Here is a 24,021-nt window from a genome sequence, read left to right as displayed (position 1 = left end):
CCGTAGTCCGTGGTCTATCCTGAGGAGCTGCCCGAGCTGCGTCACGCTACGTGCGGCCAGTGGAGCTAGAGTGGTGTCGGTCTGCCTATTTGGTGTCTGCACAACTGTTCCTGCTGTGTGTTATCGAGCCGTGTTCCCGGGAGCGGCGGTGGTGGACTGGCCCTCGTTTGTGCACTAGATGGAGAAAGAGTGCTGATGCTTTGAGGTACAATTGGACACTGCGGGAAGCCACCGGCGGACCGCTGTCTCCTTGGGGAGAGTTTCATCGGCCGTTGACTGCGCCTTGCCTAGCGCGGCTCAAGGACCGCTGCGGAGCTGCGGATTGGAAGTGTGCTGGAGTGTGGGGGCCAAACTGCTTGACATTGGTGTGGCCTGGTTCCGAGAGAGTGCTTGGTGGCGTGCCTCTCTGGCTCCTAGGCCTACTCGTGCTGCGGGGCGTTTGGCCGCCATCTTGGCTGCATTTCTTGCTGCGCAACGTCTTGCCCTTCGGAGCTTGCTCCCCCAGTGTCCCCTCCTCGCCCCACTAACACTCGCTGGCGATATTTTGCTGGCGGTTGAGCGTCTTGCTGAATGTATACTAGGAACGCTATGGGGAAAGGCGATAAGAATCAACCCAACCTGTCGTTTGATCAGCGGAAAGCGAAAGGTGCTGAGGGGCCGGCCCCGGATGCCTCGCCGCGGCCTACGGCTACCGACAGTTCATTGTGTGTGGACATTCGTAAAATGCCGGGTGCCATGGAGAAGGGCTTACAGGACAGCATGGCGGCGATTGGCACAAAAATTGACGCTCTGTCCTTCAGGATGGACCGCATGTCTGAGAGGGTGGATAAACATGCTGAGCGGCTGGATATGGTGGAACGGCGGCTAACGGAAGCAGAGGAAGCCCAAACGGAATGGGATAAAGACCGCAAGCAGTTCGGACGCCTACTCCAAGTCATTCAAGACAAGACGGAGGACTTGGAGGCACGCTCACGGCGCTCCAACGTCCGCATTACTGGGGTGGCGGAATCTACCAACACTGGCAAAATGGAGTTGTTCGTGGAGAAACTGCTCCAGACACTGCTGGGGGAGGAGGTCTTCTCCCCTATGTTCATCGTCGAGAGGGCCCATCGCACTCTGGGGCCGAAACCGCAGCCAGGACTCCCGCCGCGGCCGATTATTGCGAAACTTTTGAACTATAGGGACCGAGACTTGGCGCTCCGGCTGGCGAGGGAGAAAGGAAACTTGCAATTCGAGGGCATGAACATCTCCCTCTATCCGGACTTCACGGCGAGAGTGCAGGAGGAGAGGAAGCGCTTCGCCCCATATAAGAAACAGATGAGAGACCTTGGGCTGGACTACGCCATGTTGTACCCAGCGAGACTCCGAATCAACAAACAAGGACACTCGCACTTTTTCACTGACCCGGCGGACCTGAAAAAATCTCTGAAGGAGTGGACCAAGGAACAACGGAACAGCCCGAGGGGGCAACGTGAGGACGCGGGGGAGGACGCTTCCATGGACGGTCAGGGGTAATCTAATTTGTGGATTCTTCTCCGGGTCGGCTGGGCCCCTTCTGAGTGTTTATCTCTGCTGCAGGTGCTGTGACCCTACTTAATCGACAATGTGGGGTGTGCTCTTGCTATTAGTGGACTGCAATAGGGTTGTAGCATCAACATGGTTTACTGTTAGCTGGTAGCTTTGGGGGAAGGCTCTCCTGCACGTGGGAGACCTGTTCTTTGACTGCGTGTTTTTTGGCTGGTGAGGGTGCCGAATGGTACTGGGGGGCGGGGTGGTGGAGCCACCGAGGTCTGAGGTCCTTGCCCTAATTGTACTGCTGTCTAGCTGGGAACCTCTGCCCCTGCGCTTTCGGCTTTTGGCTCTCCTGAGGGCCCTTGGGTTTGTAGTGTTTCTCATTGGGGAGGGGGGATGGTGGGTGATGGTGGGACCTGTCTGACCGGGTTGGGGTTGGTCGGCTGTGGGTGGGTGGGAGGTTGCTCTATTCTTCTCTTGTTGACCAGGTTATGTAGGACGTTCGGGTCTGTAGGGGGGAGGGTTAGGTAAGGCCTGCTACTGGATTGGGTCTACTGTGCCACCTGTGCTACCCTGATTTGTTCCCTGTCCTACAATGGTGGACGTTGAGTCTCTAGGGCCGGAGAGTGGCCCCAACTCTCTCAGACTGCTATTGTGGAATGTGAGGGGGCTGAATGATTTCCGTAAACTTAGGAAGGTAATAGCTTATTTGCAGCAGCACCGGGTTGATCTCGCCTTGCTCCAGGAAACCCACCTGCCTTTGACCAGTCCTATGTTACAGACCAGGGGTCTTTGGAGTGCTTGTGTTGCTGCAGGGTTCACTACACATGCAAGAGGTGTGATTACGTGGGCTTATCCCAAATCTCAGTTGTCACTGCAGAAGGTTGTTGTGGACCCGGAGGGTCGGTATGCTGTTGCCCGCTGTGTGGGGAAAGGCGACGATTTGTTGGTTGTGAATGTGTATGGCCCCAATTACGACACACCCGCTTTTTACACCTCGCTGGCGGACCTCTGTAGACAGTATGAGGGCTCCAGGTTGCTATGGGGGGGAGACTTCAATTTTGTGTTGAACCCGGAGCTGGATAGGTCGGCTGGCGCTCCCAGGACCCCTGCGGGCTCAGCATTACTTATGCATGCGGAGCTAGTGAAACTCGATCTGCTGGATGTGTGGCGTCATAGGCACCCGGGGAAGGGTGGATTCACTCACTACTCAGCCTATCATAATGTCCACACGAGGATTGATTATTGGTTTGTCTCCCGCTCCCTCCTTAACTCCGTGAAGGGATGTGCTGTGCTGCCCCGCACGTTGTCTGACCACTCGCCACTGCTTTTGATACTAGAGGCCCCGGCTAGAAGGATACCCCCGTTCACCTGGAGGTTCCCCCCGTATTCACTTCTGGATGAGGCCTTCAGAGGGGAATTGGCTGAGGATATAGATACGTACTTTTCGACTAATGTGGGGTCGGTGGATAGTGTCCAGGTGCTTTGGGATGCATTCAAGGTGTACATACGGGGGATGACGATGGCCAAACACTCAGGGGTGCTTAAGGCTATCAGGCAGCGGTTGAAATATCTGGAAACTCAGTTGTCTGATCTGGAACGTCAAGCGGGGGGTGCAGGAGATGCGAACATAACTGAAAGGCTTAAGCCCCTGCTATCGGAATTCCATGATGAGGCGGATAGGGAGATACGACATATGGGAAAGTACGCCACGGCACGCACGTATGGGGAACGGGACCGCCCTGGCTCCCTGCTTGCTAAACTGATGCGTAATAGCAGGCCGCCCCTGGTGATCGAGGAGTTATTAACAGCTAGTGGTGATGTGGTGACTGGGGAGCAGGATATCCTGGCGGAATTCCATACTTATTATACCGCACTGTATACGTCGAGGTCAGGCCACCTGGAGGAGGAAATAGACGACTATCTGAGTTACATCCAGATGCCCTTTTTAGCTGATTGGCAACGAGAATTTCTGATGGCGCCATTCCAGAAAGAGGAGATCACGGAGGCGCTGGAGGGGATGAGGTCAGGCAGCGCTCCGGGGTCGGACGGCCTTACGGTGGCCTTCTACAAGGCTTTCCAAGATAAATTGGTCCCCTACTTGATGCTCCTTTTTGACGACATTTGTCAACAAGGTAGCATGTCGAAGTCTATGAGGGAGGCGCTTCTCATCACCATCCCGAAGCCGGGTAAACCCCCCAACGAGTGTGGCTCATATAGGCCGCTCTCACTGATTAACGTAGACGCCAAATTATATGCGAAGGTTTTGGCGGCACGGTTGGCTCTACTTGTCCCAGAATTGGTTGCCCCAGGGCAGGCAGGGTTTGTCCCCGCCTGGAACTTGACTTATAATATTCGTACGGTGCTAGGCACCATTCAACATGTCCGGCAAGAGAACAAGGCTGTGGCTATTTTCCTGGATATGGAAAAGGCCTTTGACTCAGTGGAGTGGCCATTTATGCTCAGGGTTCTGCGTAAGTATGGGCTCGGCGAACCCTTCCTTCAGATGCTAGGGGCCCTGTACTACAAGCCGACTGCGCGGCTAAAGATAGGGAACTCGGTCACTGCCCCGATTGAGATCAGTAGGGGCACTCGGCAGGGCTGCCCCCTCTCCCCACTTCTGTATGCTCTGGTGGCGGAACCCCTGGCCTGCGCTATAAGGGAATACCACGGGTTCGAGGGGATCAACTTCCCTTCTTATCAGATTGGCATATCAACATATGCTGACGACACTCTGTTGTATGTCCGAGAGCCGGAGGTGAAACTGTCCGCTGTCTTGCGGGAGGTGGTGAGGTTTGGAGCCCTTTCGAGCCTTCGGGTCAATTGGAACAAGTCTGTGGCGTTGCCTCTGACTCCAGTGACCCTCCCATTTGACTCAGAATACCCGTTGCAATGGACCACGGACTCTATACGTTATTAAGGGATCCGTATTCACACCGATCCCGAGATCCTGATACGCGAGAACTATGGGGTTGCATACTCTAAGCTAGTGGATGACGTAGAGGTGGCGTAGGCGTGGATCCCATCTTTACCAATATTCCAACGACGACCACTAACCCTCCGGTGACCCTTCCATGGACTGACCATTTCCTGGTTCCGTTCTTCTGGGAAACTCCCATATCTAATCACCTAACTCCTAAAACCCAGGTCACCGACCGCCAATGGCACAAATTATCATCTGATATATGGGCCCGTTCTCTTACAGATTCCACTCCCGAGCTTTCCTCGGACCCGAATGTGGCCGATAAACAATTCAGTGACTGGATTACGTCGTCCCTCGACGCTCTGCTTCCAAAAATCACTACTTTTAAACAGCTAAAAAAGATATCCCCTGCTCCATGGTATACTCCAGATCTTAAAGCCCTACGGCAAGAATGTAAAAAAACTGAACGCTCATGGAGACGTGATAAAACAGGAGCAAATAAAAATATCTACTCCATCTCTCTTCTCAATTACAAAACCGCTATCCGGAAAACCAAAAGCGTGTTTTTTCAGGAGAGAATAGAGAGAGCGGGTGGCTCCGGGAAGGAAGCATTTGCTATCCTCAAAGAACTCTCAAAACCACCAGAACAAGGACGGGGACCCCCTTCCGACCCTAAAGCCGACCAGGAGAAATGCCAACAGTTGGCTAACTTTTTCCAGGACAAAATCCGATTAATCCTGGATTCAATTCCCCCCCTGAGCCCGAGGGAAGAAATCGCTCTCCCATATCCGACTTCTTCTACTGGCCTGTCCACATGGGGCCAGGTCACTTTAGACGAAGTACGGACGACGCTCAACTCCATGAAGAGCGGTTCCCCCAGAGATCCTGCTCCTCTTCGGATCCTTAAAGAGGTAGCCCCTTCTATCATCCCCTCCCTCACTCAGTTGATTAATACGTCACTTCAACAGGGAGTTGTGCCCCTGAGCTGGAAGAAGGCGGTGGTAAAGGCCTTACTGAAGAAACCCACTCTTGACCCTGAAAACCTGGCGAATTACCGGCCCATTTCCTTACTCCCAGGAGTAAGTAAAATCGCGGAAAAACTCATCAACAAAAAACTCTCGCAGTACCTAGAGGCTAACAACAAACTGAAAAATTCCCAGACGGGCTTCCGACCAGGTCAGGGCACGGACATCGCCCTCCTGGCGGCGGTAGAGGAAGCCAGAACGCTGCTGGATGGAGGAGGATCAGTGGCAGTGATCCTCCTCGACCTTAGCGCAGCGTTCGATACCGTTGACCACCAACTCCTCATCGAAAGGCTGGCAAGAGTTGGTCTGGAAGGCACAGCCTTATCCTGGCTCTCATCCTTCCTGACACAACGATCTTATCAGATCTGGGAGAAGAACGCCCGCTCCTCCGAAATGCCCCTCCAATGTGGCGTGCCTCAGGGCTCCTCCCTGAGCCCCACATTATTTAATATCTATATGTCCACATTGGAGGAGGTTATCACCCCTTTCGGAGTGAGTGTCATCAGCTACGCTGACGACACACAATTAGTGGTGTCTCTGTCCCACCCTAAACAACAGAAAGCTGATCTCCTCAACTGCCTTACGCAGGTCCATCACTGGATGAATAGATCAGCGCTAAAATTAAACGGGACAAAAACCGAGGTCCTTTTACTCGGCTCAAAAGAAACTTCACTTCCTCTGGACATGTGGCCAACATGTCTAGGTCCTCCCCCAGACCCAAAGACAGAGGTGAAAAGTCTGGGTGTTTGGATCGACTCGGAACTCTCATTCGCCCCGCAAGCAAAGAAGGTCGTAGGGACCTGTTTCGGTCTTCTAAAATCCTTGAGGAAAGTCCTGCCCCTTCTTCCTCCGAAATCGCAAAAACTATTAGTCCAGGGTCTTATTATATCAAGACTGGACTATAGTAATGCGATTTATCTGGGTGCACCGGAAGCAACACTGAATAAACTGCAAAGGATTCAGAATACTGCTGCCCGGATCATTACCAACACCCCGGCCAGATCATCGGCCAAACCTGCCCTCAAACTCCTGCACTGGCTCCCTATAAGGGAGAGAATTAAATTTAAAGCCTTGTGTTTGGTGCATAAAACTTTAAACAACCAAGGCCCCCCAGTTCTCCGCAATTTCATCACCCCTTACATAGCCACGAGATCCCTCCGTTCCAATGCAGAAAATCTCATCAACGCCCCAAGGTTTAGGAAAGCACGTTCAGGAGGAAGACGGTTCTCGGTCCATGCGGCCCGTCTTTGGAACTCCCTTCCTCGGGATCTTCGTCTGGAACCCCAATATCTCCGCTTTAGGAAACTGCTAAAGACACATCTTTTTCCCTAGCTCCTATGTCCCCCTCGTGAACTCAGCCTCGGTCCTCAGTTTTACTGTTCTAGGGTTCTTCAGCGCTGGGATACCTCCGGGTGACTATGCGCTTTATAAAAATAAATAATAATAATAATAATAATAATAAGAGGTGTGGTGCAGGCTCCCGCTGTCCCTAATGGGCAGGATAGCAATTATGAAGATGGTGGTGCTCCCCAGGTTCCTCTTTCTCTTTGCTAACATACCTGTCGTACTCTCAAAGGCCTTTTTTCGTCAGCTTACGCAGACGCTTATCAGACTTGCGTGGGGGGGCAAACAGCCGAGGTTTCGATGGCAAACTCTAATGCTTCCCTATGAACGCGGGGGTCTGGGAGCTCCTGATCTAGAAAGGTACTACAGGGTAGCACAAGGGGCTCATCTCCACACCTGGATCCATGGGGACCCGGGCATCCCGCATGTGAAGCTGGAGCGCCTCTTTGCGGACCCCACCCCGCTTCCGGCCACAAAATGCTGTCCTGTTGATCGCAGGGTTGGTAATTTGGACTCAATTGCCGCCACAAACCACACTTGGCATGAGCTAGTCCGCTCCTGTGAGAGTGAGCTGTTGTACTCTCCCCTTCTGAGAGTGGAATGGGCGGTGTGGTTGGCCCCGCTGACAGAGAAGGGTGTCTTGAAGGCGTTACGGGACTTGGGCATAGAAAAGATGGGGGACTTCTTTTTGAACGGCACAGTGAAGACGTCGCAACAAGTCCTCCAATCCCACTCTGGAACGACGCTGTTACACAGCTTCCAATACCACCGGGTCCGTAGGGCGTTGCAGGAGTTGCTGGGCCCGGAATTGGCAGAGCCGCAGGAAGTGCCGGAGCTCACGTACGTTATTCAGAACCCCTCGTCCCGTAAATTGGTAACTAATCTTAAGAAACTGGGGGACCGGCACCGGCAGTACCCTCTCTCCAAGGCCAGATTGGCCTGGCATTGTGATCTTCAGTTGACGATCTCGGATGAGATGTGGCAATACTGCTGTACAAACACTAGGAAGATTTCACTTAATAGTAGACATCGTTTGATACATTTTAAATATTTACAGCGGGTCTACTACACACCGGACAGATTACATAGATACGGTTTGCGGGAGTCGGCGGAGTGTGAGCGATGCCATTTTCCCACAGCTGATTTCTTGCATATGTCCTGGACTTGCCCTAGTATCCATAAGTTTTGGCAGGAGGTATTCTCGGAACTTAGTTCTATGCTGGGTACGGAGGTTCTGCCGTGCCCGGCTCTGGCGCTGCTGGGTTTTTCCAAGCCGTTGTCTGTGGCGGTGCGGCGCTTGGCTGATATGGCCTTGCTGACGGCCAAGCGCCTGGTTGCGTTGTGCTGGATGAGGGGGCCGGTTCCTACTAAAAGGCGCTGGGAGACGGATTTGCTGTATTGCTGTACACAATCTGAGGTGTATAATGAACTGCTTCCCCCAAAGAGTCGCCCTAGGAATTTCTGGGGGTTATATAGGGAATATCTGGTCCCATCCGGGTGTCAGTTGAGAAGTTAAGTGCGTGAGTCCCCGGGACGGTTGTGCTGGGAGGGTGGCCTTAGTGGTCCCTTTTGAATTTTGCATCACATCATTGGGCCCTCGGGTCCTTCGCCATGGGTGCTAAGTTCATCTATAGAATCAGTAGTTGGTGCAGGTGGGTGGGTGGACACGGGTACGGGTAGGCTGGCTTGTTTGAAGGGTGGGGGTTTGTTTAGATGTGGGTTTATTGCACCCTTTTTCCTCCCTCTCGCAGGATATTTTGTTACTATGATTCCGAGACTTTGTTTAGCACACACGAATTAACTGCATTATTTTTTGCACACCGAACTATGGTAATGGGTGTCGGCACCAGTATTAACTACTTTATTTTTGATGTCAGTCATAAGCTATTTCCACAGAACGGTCCTCTTTTTCTTTCTTTCATATGTGTACGCCGCCAGGCCCCCGGGATGCTGGCATTACGGCTGTGTATGCGACTACTGACCATTGACCTAGGTGCTATCTATTGTTGCCGCCGGCCTCCGGGTTGTAGGCGATGAGTGCTGTGTGCTTACATCGAAGGTGTAATAAAGTATAAATTTAACAAAAAAAAACAATAGCAAATCTGAGGCTGTAGACTGATTTCCTATGGAGGAATTGTCCAGATCGCGGGCTGCAGGACCAGTGGATGGCGAATCTGGGATCACAGGCGCACCAATGGTGTTTATTGGGGCATGATATTCTGGAGTACTTGCATTAGCAAAGAGCACCATGGACGATCTCCTAGCAAGTGCCAAGTCCTGGGAGACCCGCCTCTCCATCAGTGAAATATTCTGGTCAATCACAGTATTAATCTTGCTTAAAAACTTGTCCAAGGAACCAATTAGGTTATCATTTGGCGCCTTGAGCCTACCGTCCTTATGAGTCATTACAATAAAAACAAGGAGATGAAGTAAATTTGTGACTTACAATGGAGTTCTCGGGTTGGGAGGTAAGGGGGGGTGGCCCGTCCCGTCCTTTTCCGGTCTTTAACGGGATTGAACGATGCGCGGTGACGGTGCTGATTATATGCACCTGGTCACCTGCTCTGGGCGTTGCGGGAGGGTAGCGCTGTGCCCGTTGCCTTCTGGGCAATGTAGTTGACCTTCCCTCAGTCTCAGTCCCAGCCACTGATGCGAGCGTTTCCCGCAGAGCGGGAAACGTGAGAGGTGGTGGCTTTATTATGCAAAAGGGGGTGCATGGTTCACCTCCTGGACGTGGCCCCCACTGCTGCTGCTGCTGGCAATATCCAAGGTTCGGCAAAAGTTTTTCCCTCTGCGCGCAGTGATGGTGCTGATTATATGCACCTGTTCACCTTCTCTGGGCGTTGCGGGAGGGTAGCGCTGTGCCCGTTGCCTTCTGGGCAATGTAGTTGACCTTCCCTCAGTCTCACTCCCAGCCACTGATGCGAGCGTTTCCCGCGGAGTGGGAAACGTGAGAGGTGGCAGTGTTATTATGCAAAAGGGGGTGCGTGGTTCACCTCCTGGACGTGGCCCCTGCTGCTGCTGCTGGCAATATACAAGGTTCTGCAAAAGTTTTTCCCTCTGCGCACGGTGACGGTGCTGATTATATGGACCTGGTCACCTGCTCTGGGCATTGTGGGAGGGTAGCGCTGTGCCCGTTGCTTGCTGGCCAATGTAGTTGACCTTCCCTCAGTCTCAGTCCCAGCCACTGATGCGAGCGTTTCCCGCGGAGCGAGAGACGCGAGAGGTGGCGGCGTTATTATGCAAAAGGGGGTGCGTGGTTCACCTCCTGGACGTGGCCCCCACTGCTGCTGCTGCTGGCAATATCCAAGGTTCGGCAAAAGTAATCATCAAAACATGGTTTGCGAATGACCAAGCAGAAGGTTGCAAGATGTATGATCAATGTTTTTTGTAATAAAACTGCAGCCTTTATACACCACAAACTATTGTCCCCTTGAATGCTTGGTGGATAGGGGACGACGCAAGGTATGGCCAAGAAGGACGGGGAGAACTCACACGCCTAGAAGGGGTTGTGAACTTGTGACGCCGCCCAGAAGAGGTGAAGCCGGACGAGATAAGGGCCCACAGGGAACTCCTAGCGGCCGCGGGACTACCGGAAGCGAAAAGGGCAAAAGCCTGTGAAAAGATGCACAAAGTTAGGGCGCTTCGTTTGAAAGTACGAACTGCCCAATAACAAGGAGAAGAGCGGGCGACCAAGAGGGTCAAAAGGTGGCAGGGGCTGACCTTACCACATTTTGACCTCAACTCATTGCCTTCGAACCCATCCACACCATGAGAAAGCGGTCGTCACAGTCGTAAGTACAGTGGATGAGGGCGAGGCGGAGGCAGCACAAAAAGAGGACCCAAAGAAAAGAGTAAAGTAGGTAGAAGAGCTGCTCAGACAGTGTCCTTGGGCTGCCTCATGGCAGAGACATGGGGAGCAGGTGACAGCACACAATGACGGCCAGAATAGAAGAGCTGCTCAGGCAGTGTCCTTGGAATGCCACACGGCCATTGTACTGGGAGCAGAGCAGGAGAGTGGCAAGTAAGGGTCCAGGGAAGCGGAACAGCACTTGCAGCCCAGGCTGGGTCTGAAGGCCGCACACAAGGTCGGTAGTAAGGGAAGCCTAGAACCTGCAGAACTTGAGACACTTGCAAAAGGGTTCATCATGCAGGGGCAGTGCTGTCAGAAAGAAATAGAAGGAAAACCAGTGGACAATATTCAGAGTGATATGTAATCAGCATAAAATGGGTCACGAATGACCAACCAGTAAGTTGCAAGATGTATGATCCATTTTTTTTGTAAACTGCAGCCTTTATACACCACAAAGTGTTGTCCCCTGAATACTTGGTGTGAAGGGGACGACACTGGGTATGGCCAAGACGATGTGGGTAAATCGCACACCTGTAAGGGGTTTTACACATGGTGTGGAGAAGTCCACTGGTGGACAAGTGGTGGGAAAGGGTGGGGATCAATTTACGGGTGTAAGCAAGAGAATGAAACAATGACTGTTGGATATATTTCCCACAAAGAAAAACTACAAGTTAAAAATGAGTCGAGCTTCTCTGAGTACGGTTCTGGCCAAGCATTGCTTATACATTGGGTGAGCTCGAGACCACTAAAGTTGACCAATGGAAAGAGACAAACTGTAATGGGCGTTTTACACACGAGATACATGTCAAAAACACAAGACGAGATGAGAAACTGACTGATGTTTTAAGGAACAAGCTGAAATGCTGACAAAATGAATAAACCCTGCTAATAATAGAGCACCTTCAAGGAAATAGCATGCGTTGTTGATCTGGAGCAAGCTGTTGGTGTCGGAATTCTGGCTGTGTCATTGATAGTTGATTTACAAAATAACAGTTTGGAAAATGTTCCTTTACGCACAATAACATATGTTTTAATGTTTGAATGCACCTGTATCTTCTATGTTAAATTTGAAAACTTGAAATAAAAAGAACGTAAAAGAACATCCATGTATTTTGAGTGTAATTTAGGTGCCCGGTTAGAAGGTGATTTATTTCATGTTTCCTCGTTAAAGTTGCTATTAGAAAGTGTTTAAGTCACTTTTTGCCATTCTAACTGCCTGTGATTTGAGTGCTTAGTTGGGTCACCATTTCTTCTTGTTGCTGCCATAAAAAGAATTGAATAAATGGAGCACTGAAAGAACAACTTAAATGCCAATTTTTAAAAAACAACTAGTAAAACAGTCACATAACAGATTTTTAGGTCCTATCTATGCTGTTCACATGCGCTGCACTAGGAGATGACCTTTAGAAATTGGTCAGCTCTTTTCAAGCATTCGTTTTTGTGCTGGCCTCCGCATTGCAGGAGCGAGCAGCGGCGAGCGTGCTAATTGAAAACAGATGGCATGCGTGCCGCTGCTTGCTCCAGCAAGGTGGATGCCAGCACAAGCACGAGTGCTTGAAAACAGCTGTTCCCTTCTCAACTGCTTGTTGAGAAGGGAACAGCATCCATCAGGAGGCATACTGATTTGATGCAATCCCAGGTATACAAACTTGTGTAAATCTGGAATTGTTTCAAATCCATGGGTGGATGCACAGGAAAGTCCATGCTCCATTTATGAAATGCCTCCTAGCTCAAAATGTAATGTAACTCACAGCAGATAACTGTGATGCATTATATTTCTTTACAAAGCCATCCTAGGCAGCAGACATCTCTTCTTGTGTGGCTTTGTAAATCTGAATTAAGGAACTGTGCTGCATTGTGTCACCATGTGTGACGCAAGGGCAACACAAATCCTTAATCAATATGGACTTTAGTTTCTGAAATTAAAGTAAAAAAATGATGCTGCTGTCACAGTTCCCTTTAAAGTGTATGCCTGCTCGGGCACACGTATTTAGGTTTCTCTCCTCACAGAAACCTACAAACATCGTGCACCCCAAAGGATTCCTCTGCATTTGTAAAGTACCTAATTAGAGCCTTTGTAATGCTCCTACAGTGATGAAGCTGCGCTGTTGAGTACATAAGGAGGCAGATTTACAAGAAAGTGACACATCTATTGAGATGCGTCACTTTCCTTGCGCCACGCTGAAAAATGCTTCCGCCACCATAGATGCGCCGTATTTACAATACGGCGCACCATGGCGGAAGGATTGACAGATACGTCTGAAATTCTGACGCATCTTTTGGGGCAAAAGTCACGCATTGCTGGAGTTGTGTTGCAAGCACAACGCAACTCCAGCAATGGATTTTGTGGCTTATTACCACTACACTGCGTCACTCCTTACGCCTGCTTCAAGCAGGCGTAATGTTTTGAGGCAGTGGCGTCCTAAAAGTGACGCAGTGAAATCTTGTAGATTTCACTGCGTCACTTTTACGAGGCTTTCCTGCGTAGGAACGCCCACCCTGCATACATTATACCTGGCGCAGGTATAATGTGAAGCAGGGCTTTACAACGTGCCGCATCTCCCTAGATACCTCACGTTGCAAATTGGTCGCATTGTTTGTGCCGCCGTTTCGTCAAAATAAGTGACGCAATTGCGGCACAAAGAGGCGCAAGGAGCTTGTAAATCTGCCCCTTTGTCTTTAAAAATGCTAATCGAGGAAGTGTAAACAGCTAAAGTTAAAGGCAGTCCTGAAGCTGCAGGAGAGGAGCCCAAGAGCCTTCACTGCAACCGAAAGTTCTATCTGAGGAATACCTCGGGAACTGTAACAGTTTCCGGACCTTAAAATACTGTAGAAGTTGAGGCACACATTGAACATTCAGGTGTCAGCCGCCAGTAACATCCAAGAGGTTAATAACTAAATTAAGGCTATCAGTTTTGGCCACTCTTTGTTTTAAAACTCACGAGCTGACAAGGCTGCGTATTTTCTCTGTTGAAACTCCTCTTGCTTGAAAGGGCGGCATGGGCAGAAATTGTGAAGCAGGTGCAGAGGCACCAGGGTCCGGGTCTTCGGGGTCACCCCTGATGGCTCCTAAGTTAAAGTGTGACTCAAAACTCCTCAGATTTTCAATGTTGCTGATTTTCATAGTTTCAAACATGATCTAATGTATTCCTCTCAGCCCTACCACTTTGGTAATTCTCTTTCCAGGGTCTTTTAGCCAAAGTAAGAGATAGGTTACACAGAGGAGTACCGCATTTCTCTTGCCTTATACTCAGGGCCACACCGTCTGTACAGACGGATCACCTCTTTCATACCACCTCAACACACAAATACAGAAAGAAGGAACAGAAAAGGGGGCAGTCAGCCTTTGCTAAAGGCCTTCCACTGTGTGACAACATGAGTCTCCACATTTGTAGTAACATATTATCTATTTAAGATAGAAAACTATTTTTTCCTGTTAAAATCTGCAGACTTTGGAGCAAATGATGGATTATGAGGCAAATGTGGAAAATCCCCAAATACACAGAAACTGCTGCAAATGCAAGGAGCATAATTCCAGTGGCCCTGCCTTTAGCCTGCACAGGCATAGAAAAACTGCAAGTACCAGAAACCCCTGTAGTAGTCTTTGTAATTTTTTCAATGAAGTTGACAACTGTGAGAGAGAATCAACAGATGTTTTTAATCATATAAGTAGTTTTATAACAATATAGACGCTGGTTTTCAGCTTTTGCACACTGCTAGTTATGGTGTGAAGCCAAATGAAAAGACTGTAGAACTGATTTGTTCACTGGGAAAGGTTTTGTCAGATGCAATATGTTTGATCCGTTTATTATAAAATGCTATGACAAATACAGTAGGCCTGGCTTGATTATTGTGAAAAGCATTTGTTAAGATAAATACATCTCTAATAGGACATGGTTATAACACGACTCTAAAGCCTTTAGGCAATCATTTACTTATGTAGATTTTCACAGATTACAGTAGTAGGCAAGGGATTTGATGTTGGTGACTGACTTGACCAAATTGTGGAGACAAGTGATTTGCATTAAACATAATCCTTGATAAGTTCATATAGGTTTTGTTTTAGACAGCTGTAATTTTGGATATATTTGCAATTTTCTGATGGTTGCCTTGTAGGAAAGCTTATGCCTAACACAGTTGGCTTCCCTCTACTGCAGTGAAGAATCCAAAGACAAAAACTATTTACCTGATTGGTTAATTGGTAACAGATATCCCATACGTCTGTTCTATCTCTTATGAAACGTTCTGACACAGGCCAGTGACTTGATTTATTCAGTGGCGTCACTCATGGTGTCACCCCCTCACAACTTACCGGATGGACCAACTCGCCCTCTGCCTTCACCATCTCTCCCTCTGTCTGCACCATCCCCCCTCCTCCTGCACCATTTCACCCCCTGCCTGCACCATCTTTCCCTATGCCTACACCATCTCACCTTCTGCCTGCCCCATCTCCCCTCTGCCTGCCCCATCTCCCCTCTGCCAGCACCATCTCCCCTCTGGTTGCACCATCTCTCCCTGTGTCCACACCGTCTCCCATCCACCTGCACCATCTCTCCCTCTGCCTGCACCATCTCTCCCTCTGCCTGTTCATTCTCCCCTCTGCCTGCACCATCTCTCCCTCTGCCTGCACCATCTCCCCTCCGCCTGCACCATCTCTCGCCTCTGCCTGCACCATCTCTCCCTCTGCCTGTACCATCTCCCCTCCGCCTGCAACATATCTCCCTCCGCCTGCACCATCTCACCCCCTGCCTGCACCATCTCTCCCTCTGCCTGCACATTCTCTCCTCTGCCTGCACCATCTCCACCTCCGCCTGCACCATCTCTCCCTCTGCCTGCACCATCTCTCCCTCTGCCTGCACCATCTCCCCTCCGCCTGCAACATCTCTCCCTCTGTCTGCACCATCTCCCCTCCGCCTGCACCATCTCACCCCTTGCCTGCACCATCTCTCCCTCTGCCTGCACCATCTCACCCTCTGCCTGCACCCTCTCCCCTCTGCCTGCACCATCTCCCCTCTGCCTGCACCGCCTCTCCCTTTGTCCACACTATCTCCCCTCTGCCTGCACCATCTCTCCCTCTGCCTGCACCATCTCTCCCTCTGCCTGCACCATCTCTCCCTCTGCCTGCACCATCTCCCTCTCTGCCTGCACCATCTCCCCTTTAACTGCACCATCTCCCCTCCGCCTGCACCATCTCTCCCTCTGTCTGCACCATCTCTCCTCCGCTGCACCATCTCACCCCCTGCCTGCACCACCTCACTCTCTGCCTGCACCATCTCACCATCTGTCTGCACCATCTCCCCTCTGCCTGCACCATCTCTCCCTCTGCCTGCACCATCTCTCCCTCTGCCTGCACCATCTCCCCTTCGCCTGCACCATCTCACCCTCTGCCTGCACCATCTCCCTCTCTGCCTGCACCATCCTTCCCCCTCCGCCTGCAAACCCCCCGGCCTGCTGCTCTTTTAACCCTTTCCTCGTCGCCTTCTCCACCCCCCCCCCGCCCCCCCCCATGGTTTCTCCCTCACAGTTCGCGGCTTTTCTCAAAGTAACTGAAATAAACACATGAAATGTGCTTTGAATTCGTGCGGGCCCCGCTGAGGATAAGTTTAAAGACACAGAGCAGAGGCAAGGCTGCCGAGCTGTGCTACATACACAGCGTAACCAGATGGTGTCACCCCATGTGAGAGTGTCACCCGGTGTGGTCTGCACCCCCCGCACCTCTAGTGACGCCACTGGATTTATTTATTATGAAGCACATGTTAAAGCTAATAGGCCTGTAAGGTTGAATTGTTATTGGGCCCTGTTAACGCTTGCAGGTGTATTTTTTTACATGCAATCTCACAGATTTGTTTTGTGTTTCTTGCCCCCTTGACAAATCTTAGGGGTATACGATTTGTACTTTAATAAGTCTTATTAGGTCCAACAGGCTTAGTTGTCTGCTGAGATAGTGTGATAAAAAAAGATATATATCACTGCTGTATATACCAGTCGGATATATACCAGTTCAGACATTAGGTTTCTTTTTATGTGAGTGACATTTGTATGATCGCATGTGCACAGCCACCTGACAATGAATGTACTTCAGTGTCCAGGCTGGTGGACCAGTCCTTTAATTTTCACTTTTCATTTCATTTATTTTCCTCTTTTTATGATTAAAGCATGGGGCACCTCCAAAGACAGCAGTGTAGCGCAACATGCACTGTCACTGCGTTTAAACCACCTGACCACCATGGAAGGATATTGTACATGGGGTTTAGTTGTTTCTACCATTGAAAACGGCCAACATGTTGGTTTTAGATGTAGCAGTGAGATGGAACTATAACATACAAAATATATAAAGTACCATTGCAAGATGGCCACCTGCTGCTTTGTTTAATTTTGTTGTAGCAAGCATATATCTCACATTTTTTGGCAACAACATCTTTTCTTTTGTCTACATTTATGCTTTTCTTTTTATCTTGCATATGTTCTTGAGTTTGTGCATGCATTTTATTGTGGTTGTGTAAATTAGTGAATGTAAGAGTGAGTAAGTGATGAAGGGATGCATGAGTGCATGGATGAGTAACAGAATGTATGTATGATGACTTATTCTGTGCCTGAACCCATCAATTACCAAGGAGGCACTTTCATTTATAAGTCAGACCAATTGGCATTGCCAAAGTTTGCTATCAACCTTCAAGTTTCCTAGTTGGACATCTGATCACTTGGTTGAACACACAAGCTAGGAAGGTATGCATGCAAACATTATGTTGCTACATACAAGGAACAAAACAAAAATAAGAGGGAGCATTGATTGCAGACAGTGGTCAAAGAGGGCTCCACATTATTTTATAGGCAATGTATGAGGTTTAGTGATGCCTTTGACGTTTGGAGCTTTTGCCTCGTGTAGATCTCTACCTTCGGATTTAGTTACATTTTTAGCTCGGATGCTTCCAGTGTGACAAGGCTGCAGTCAGTAGCTCAAGAGGGCTGCACAAGTCTAAGACTTTCTCTGCGAGATGCCGCTGGATTGGATTTGTTCCTATGGAAAGGTTCTAAGAAGGGGCAATCTGAATCTTTGGCCCAGTGGCTACGCACCTTCATCGGATCAGCTTAGCAGATTTGTTTCAGTCTCTCAGAGATCTTTGGAGCTAAAACGTGTCTACATTTCAGGTTTCAAGAAACATTACAAGGAGTACACTTTGACACCAGTCATGGGTGCAAGACCTTAGGGACAGCACTTGAGGGTCAAGACTCACTCAAGCAGAGTCCTTAAACAGGAACCAGGGCACGTCTAGTTGGCACTGGTAAACTGGACAGTTGCAGAAATCCAAGACAGTAAAACCTTATCTCCTTGTGTAGAGCCTTTGTGCCCATTCAAGATTAGTGGCCAGGGAAATGAGCAACCCCTATTCTATGGTCACTCTATGCCTGTTTTGGGGGCAGCTCCTCTACCACTGTGATTGGAGCCTGCTTGGCTGGTAAAACAATGAAGGCCCTGCCCAGGTGTATGCTAATATTTGCCTGTTCATTAGTATGCCTCTTTGAAGATAAGTAAGTTCCAGAGCACAACCTGATGGTCTCCAGATGGACATTAACCATGCCCAAGGCCTTTATCTCTGTTCTGAAAGCAATTTCACAGCTCATCAAGGGAGCTGTTGAGCTACTGTTTGACAGTTGGGCTCATGCAAATGGGGCTTTCAGAGGCTTTAGGCATGGAAAGCGTAACTTTTAAAAAGTACCTTTTCCAAAATATTACTACAAGTCTGACTTCATTAGTGTATTGGGCTTGTAATCAATATTAAAAATAGACAACAAATTATATTTGTAGCTGCTTTCTAGCTGAAATAACATCACTAAATGTAACAGTGTACCTCAGTGCTTTCCAATGGAGCAGCCAGCCCTACTACAGTTAAAATAGCTTTTAGGGCCTTTTAACTGTAGGGACATGTTTAACATTAAACTTTTAAATACCATGCATCTTACTTTATGGGAAGTAGGGGTGACCAATTAATTTTAGAATCGCAGGTTTGGGCCTGCCAAATGGAGCTACTTTGACAGGTCAAACAAACATGTTTACATTGTCACTGCAGAGATTCGCCCAATTGGTGCTTCAGCCCACTGATGACATTTAACCTACAGGCCCTGGGTACACTTTGTACTGTATACTCAGGATTTTCCGGTAAATTAGGTATGCCATTTAGAGGTGTGCCAATTTTATTATGTTGAAAGGGGAGCATAGATACTTTACCACTAGTAGCAGGTTTTAACTGAGTTGCTACAGCCAATAAAACGGTCAAGGCAAAAATCTGGGAGTACACTATGTAGAAGACTGCCTTTTCCAACACTCTCTTTCTCTCCTCTATCTCTCTTTCCCAAGCTGGTCTCTCACTGTCTTCCGTTCCCTACACATCCACACTGTGCATGCTGTAATTAACCTCCAGAAGCAGGTTAAAGTGACAGAATCACAGAGGTAACCATGGGCCTTCAGAAACCACCCTCAAAGGGTTCCAGCTCCCCAGGGAATTGCCTTGTCCAGTCCTTGCCTCATCATAGATAGGAATACAACACTTTTGCCCCTGACACATCGCTTTAACCCCCTCATATAGTTTTCCTTTATTTCATTAACTAGTCACTCCAAAAGCACTTTTCAAATTAAATGAAGTGGCTTTAGAGACAAACTAGAAATAGCAAACTTGTTTGATGAAAACATAAGTCACTGTAGTCAAATCCAGTTCCAGTCTGAAAGTCTCCAATGGTGTGGAACATCTTAGACCAAGTTAAGACTTCCGTAATTGGGATTATTAGTCACTGTTTCTTCTAAATATGTCTAGGATTTTAACAGTTTAAAGGCAGCTCTTCCACAAACCTTTTTGGGGAGTTGTTAGACCTCAGGTTCCTATTATCACTATCTTATTTTTATTTTCATCGACTGCTGGCTTATGTGAACTAGAATATTTTCCCAACGCCAGTAACCTGATATACCACCAGTACAACGTATTCTTTGGTGAAGGAGATGAGGTTTCTAAAGATCAAGCTACATCCTATTGCCTCAGTATTACAAGAAGTGTCAATCACATGTGATCAGAAGAAAAGGCCATTCATACAGAAGACTCTAGTTGCAATAGATTGGTCACTTGGCTTTGGCCGGAGGTTGGGAACTCATAGGGCTTCCTCTCATTTTCCAAGTCATTATGTAGTGTTTCTTCAGCAAACGCTTTGCTGAACAAGGAATGGATGGATGCCTTGAACAGATCTCTAAATGTCTCTCCAATGAACAGGTACATGATTGGGGTGCAGCCAGCATTGATGCAGCATAGCACTACGGTGAAGAACATAACCAGAAGGAGAAATAACTGGCTGACAGACTCTCGGTAGATGATCAAGCCGCTATAGATATGGTAAGGCAGCCAGCACACAAAGAAAGAGGTGACAGCTGTAACAATCACCTTGAATGGTTTGTTAGTCTTGTTATGGTTCCCAGCCTTGAGCGTCACAGCTAATTTCAAATAGCAAGCTATTATTATTGAGAACGGTAAAAGGAAACCCATCACAAGCCGGAGGATGAACATTGACAAATGGACTCTTCTCCTTAGGTCTTGTATCTCAGGAGTAATCCAATCATCGGAAAGGGCATAATCATTGAAGCAGGTTATTTTATTGTTGGCAGCGACAAAGGTTTTTCGGAACACCAAGTAGGGTAAACTGAATGCTAAGGCCAGCATCCAAACAGAAAAGCAAACTATTGAAGCTCTTTTGGTTGTCCTGTGAGATTTGGTCCACAGTGGAACCACCACTAGCAGACACCGGTCAACACTGATGACTGTGAGCAGGAAGACAGATGCATACATGCTGAAAGATACTACAAAGTTGACTAGCTTGCAGAGAGTTGTTCCAAAGATCCATTGGCAATCCATCAGCAAAAAGATGGCCTGAAATGGAATGACCAAGGTGGAAAGCAGGTGAGCCGAGATGAGGTGCTGGAACCAAATGGTGCTGGCCATCGACTTCATCTTCCAACCCAAAATCCACAGATAGAAGCTGTTTCCCAGAATCCCAATGGTGAATGTGATCAAAAGGAACACGGCTAACAGAATGGAGAGGACAGATAGGCATTCAGAAGTGGAGGGCCCGTTGCTGTCCGGTGATGTTACAGATTCAAGAATAGAGACCAGGGTGGAGTCACCAGAAATGTCAATATCAACAGTTGTGGAGTTCATGTAATCCAACATGGTTGAGTCCTCTGATGTAACAACAGCAATAGCTGTTGAGTTCAGGGTTTCCAAAAGTGTGGCCCAGGGCGATTCTTCTGATGTGGCATGAGTACTATAGGCGTATTTAAGAGATTCCAGGAGAGGGGCCAGTGTGGATTCTATTGATGTGACCATATGGCCAGGTGTAAAGTGCACAGATTCCCCCACAGTTGCCAGGGAGGAGACTTCTGAGGCAATGCTCTCACCAGGTGTCAATGTCTCAGATTCCAGGAGAGTGGTCGCGGTGGATTCTTCAAAAACTGTAACATCACTTTAAGTGGAGGCTTCGGACAGAGAGGAAAGTGTCATCATTCTGTCGTCCATAGTTCTATTGGGAAGAAAAGTGCAAGAGACTGCAGTCAAACCAAATAACTTCCATATAGATGCTTTTTAAAGCTTGAATATTAAACCGTTTTGTTAATAGTCTTTTCGTTGTATTGTACGTGGTTTAAGCCTTATTTCAATTTTAGCCCCAAACTGAAAACGCATATTTTATGTACAACTGAGACAATTCATCACTCAACAGCACTTAGGTATCTCACACCTTAAATATAGTCCATATTTTTAGACTCACAGGCAAAGAAACATTACTAAACGGTCTGACCTCCAAACTGAAATATCTGCTGAAGTTTGAGATCCCAATGTCAGTTGGGTCCGCATTGTGCTATGTTGGAAAATGCAAAAGATTCAACATATGATTAAAAAAGTAACTGAATACACAAACTATCAAAAGTCTTATTAAAACAATTACAAACAAACTATCAACCAGATTTAGAGAACGGAAACATACATTTTGCAGTGGAATCGATGGACCATCTTCCATGCTTCCATCACCATATCTGCCTAGGCTAGGTGGATGACCAGTTATATTCGGGGCTAGGTAGGTGGATGACAGGTGTCCTGCTAGGAGAAACTTCTGCAGCTCCACCATGAGGTTTGCCAATGTAAGAGAATCTGGATTGACATGATGTTGAGCAGGCACCTCATCTAGGAAGGGTGATACACCAATGTGGCTGGACGTGTTGCCTCCGTGGAAGAATGTGACGTAAAGGGTGGACAGCCACTTAAGGGTAACTATACCTTCACTTACATGATAGGAGATATATCCCAGCATATTAGGAAGACTTGATCCGAGAGCATTCACAAGGGATCCCTACTTTGGTGGTCTATTTTCAGTGCACACATTTGCTGGCTGAAATTCCTCCCACAGAGGCGGACACTGGAGGATTTTCCACCATAGAGTCTCTGCCTCAAAGCGACTCCTTCCACAGCCGGTAGAGCTTCAAGGAGAAACCCACTGTTCCTTCGGCAGCATCAGATGGGATTGGTCTCTTTTGTACTCGTGTAAACATAGCGATGCTGAGTGTTTGATGAGATATTTCTCGTTGCTCTCTGGTCTGTCTTATAGTGTGTCTCACTGCAAAGTACTACCATGAACCAGATTTAAATGGGCCTGCAGGGAACAGCCAGATCTGTAGTCACCACTAGGGTTACTGCCCTTCTTTATGATACATAATTTGAAATAAAGGCCCATCCACATTGAGAAGTAACAATGATGCTTACAGCACGCTTCTCAGACATGATCAGTGCTGGGAACAGAACATAAAACAACTGCAAACCCCAGAAATAGGGTGGTTGGCTTTAGCAGAAAGGGGCAGCATTTAAAAGTCTCACCTCTTGAAGGGAGTAAGTCACCGCTGTCTATGGTTTGTCAGTACATAAGCATTCTTTTCCCAATCAATGGCCTCAAAGAAACTGATAACAAGGAGAAATAGTGCAGGCTATTCAGGCTTCTGGTCACAAACAGATCACATTTTAAAATAGCGTAGGAGGTTAATGCACCTGCAGCAGAGATCATTATGCTACCTGCTGTTTACAAGCTTAATGGTCATGACATAGCTGAGATGGTTACTTTGACCCCAAAGGAGCAGATACATGTACACTTTTGGTCACAAGGTTGTTTTAGGTTAATGCATTTGGTAGGAAAAAAACCTATTATAATCTGCAAGTTCCCAGTCTTGGTAATAAATTATTGATTTCCTTTTAAGTCTGGGGCGCAGGAGAGAACTGGAGACATTTGCATGTTGCTAAAGGTCGAAGCTCCTCCGTCTCGACTGAGGGATCGAGGCCGGACCCACCCCTAACTCGCAGGTCCCCAGTCCCGACCAGTGCACCTGTGGTTGGTTCTTGGGGGTGCCACGATTCTTTTGGTGTTTCCACCCCGGAATCTTGCCCTCCCCAGGCCAGTCCTGAGCTGCTGCCTGTAGTGTGACAGCCCGTAGGACCCTACTTTGGGTGTTAGTTACCCCAACCCCAGTGGCGCTCATCCGCTTCAGACAGCTCTGCTCACCCTCCCCACACTTGGAGAGTCAAGGGTGAGACTGGAGTAGTGTCATTACCCAGCTGTGGTGCCGCAGCTCGAGGCACTGGAAAAGCAGGAGGAAATAATAACTCTACCCTCTAGAGACACTGCCCGGGAACCACTCACTGTCCCTTCAGTTTTAGATCAACTTGCGTTGGTGGTGATGTGCACGGTTTGTCGCCTGCTTGCCCCTGCCTCCCTCGCCTCACTCGCCTCACAATGGCGGGCTTTACCTGGGTCTTTAGATCTGGGTTTGATCTCACCTCTGGAGAGACAGCTGTGCCTGGCTGAAGTCCTGTGTGTATGGTCCGCCAGGGCTTCACTCCTTGTCCTGGTCTGAACGCCACTGCCCGAGGATGTCCGGACCACATGTTCTGTTTCACGCCTCCCCAGGTACAGCACCGTGCAGAAAAGGGAAGTGACGCGCCGGAAGGATAGCCACTGATTGAGCCATGCGTCAAGGCCGGGGGAGGCCGAGCCGTTGTGTCTCAATGTTTTGATTCAAGTCTGTCCTTATTTCAACCCACAATTAATGTATTTAGGTGCTGGGGAGGGTAAAAGGTGAGCAGAGCTCAGGTGGTTCAGGGACGGAGAATCCACCGCTTTCTGGTAGGACGGAGGATGAGTACATTATGCAATATGGTGGGGGGGGGGGGAGGGGGCAGTGTTTTATGTAAGCAGACAAACACTGACCACTTGTCCACAAGTGTTTCCTTAAATGTGAAGGGTTTTTGTTTAGAGTAGACAATTTAAGCACTTTCAAAGCCAATAGG

At 48.6% G+C, this 24,021-nt stretch overlaps 1 pseudogene; it reads right to left on the bottom strand.

Annotated features, from left to right (window-relative positions):
• Positions 1–19,495: 19,495 nt before the first annotated feature.
• Positions 19,496–21,210, bottom strand: LOC147701111 (putative G protein-coupled receptor 33; annotated as a pseudogene).
• Positions 21,211–24,021: the final 2,811 nt, after the last annotated feature.

This window comes from Lissotriton vulgaris, chromosome 7, assembly GCF_964263255.1.
Source record: "Lissotriton vulgaris chromosome 7, aLisVul1.2, whole genome shotgun sequence".
In the NCBI taxonomy this organism is placed as follows: Eukaryota; Metazoa; Chordata; class Amphibia; order Caudata; family Salamandridae; genus Lissotriton; species Lissotriton vulgaris.
This window is presented reverse-complemented; position numbering and strand designations above follow the sequence as displayed.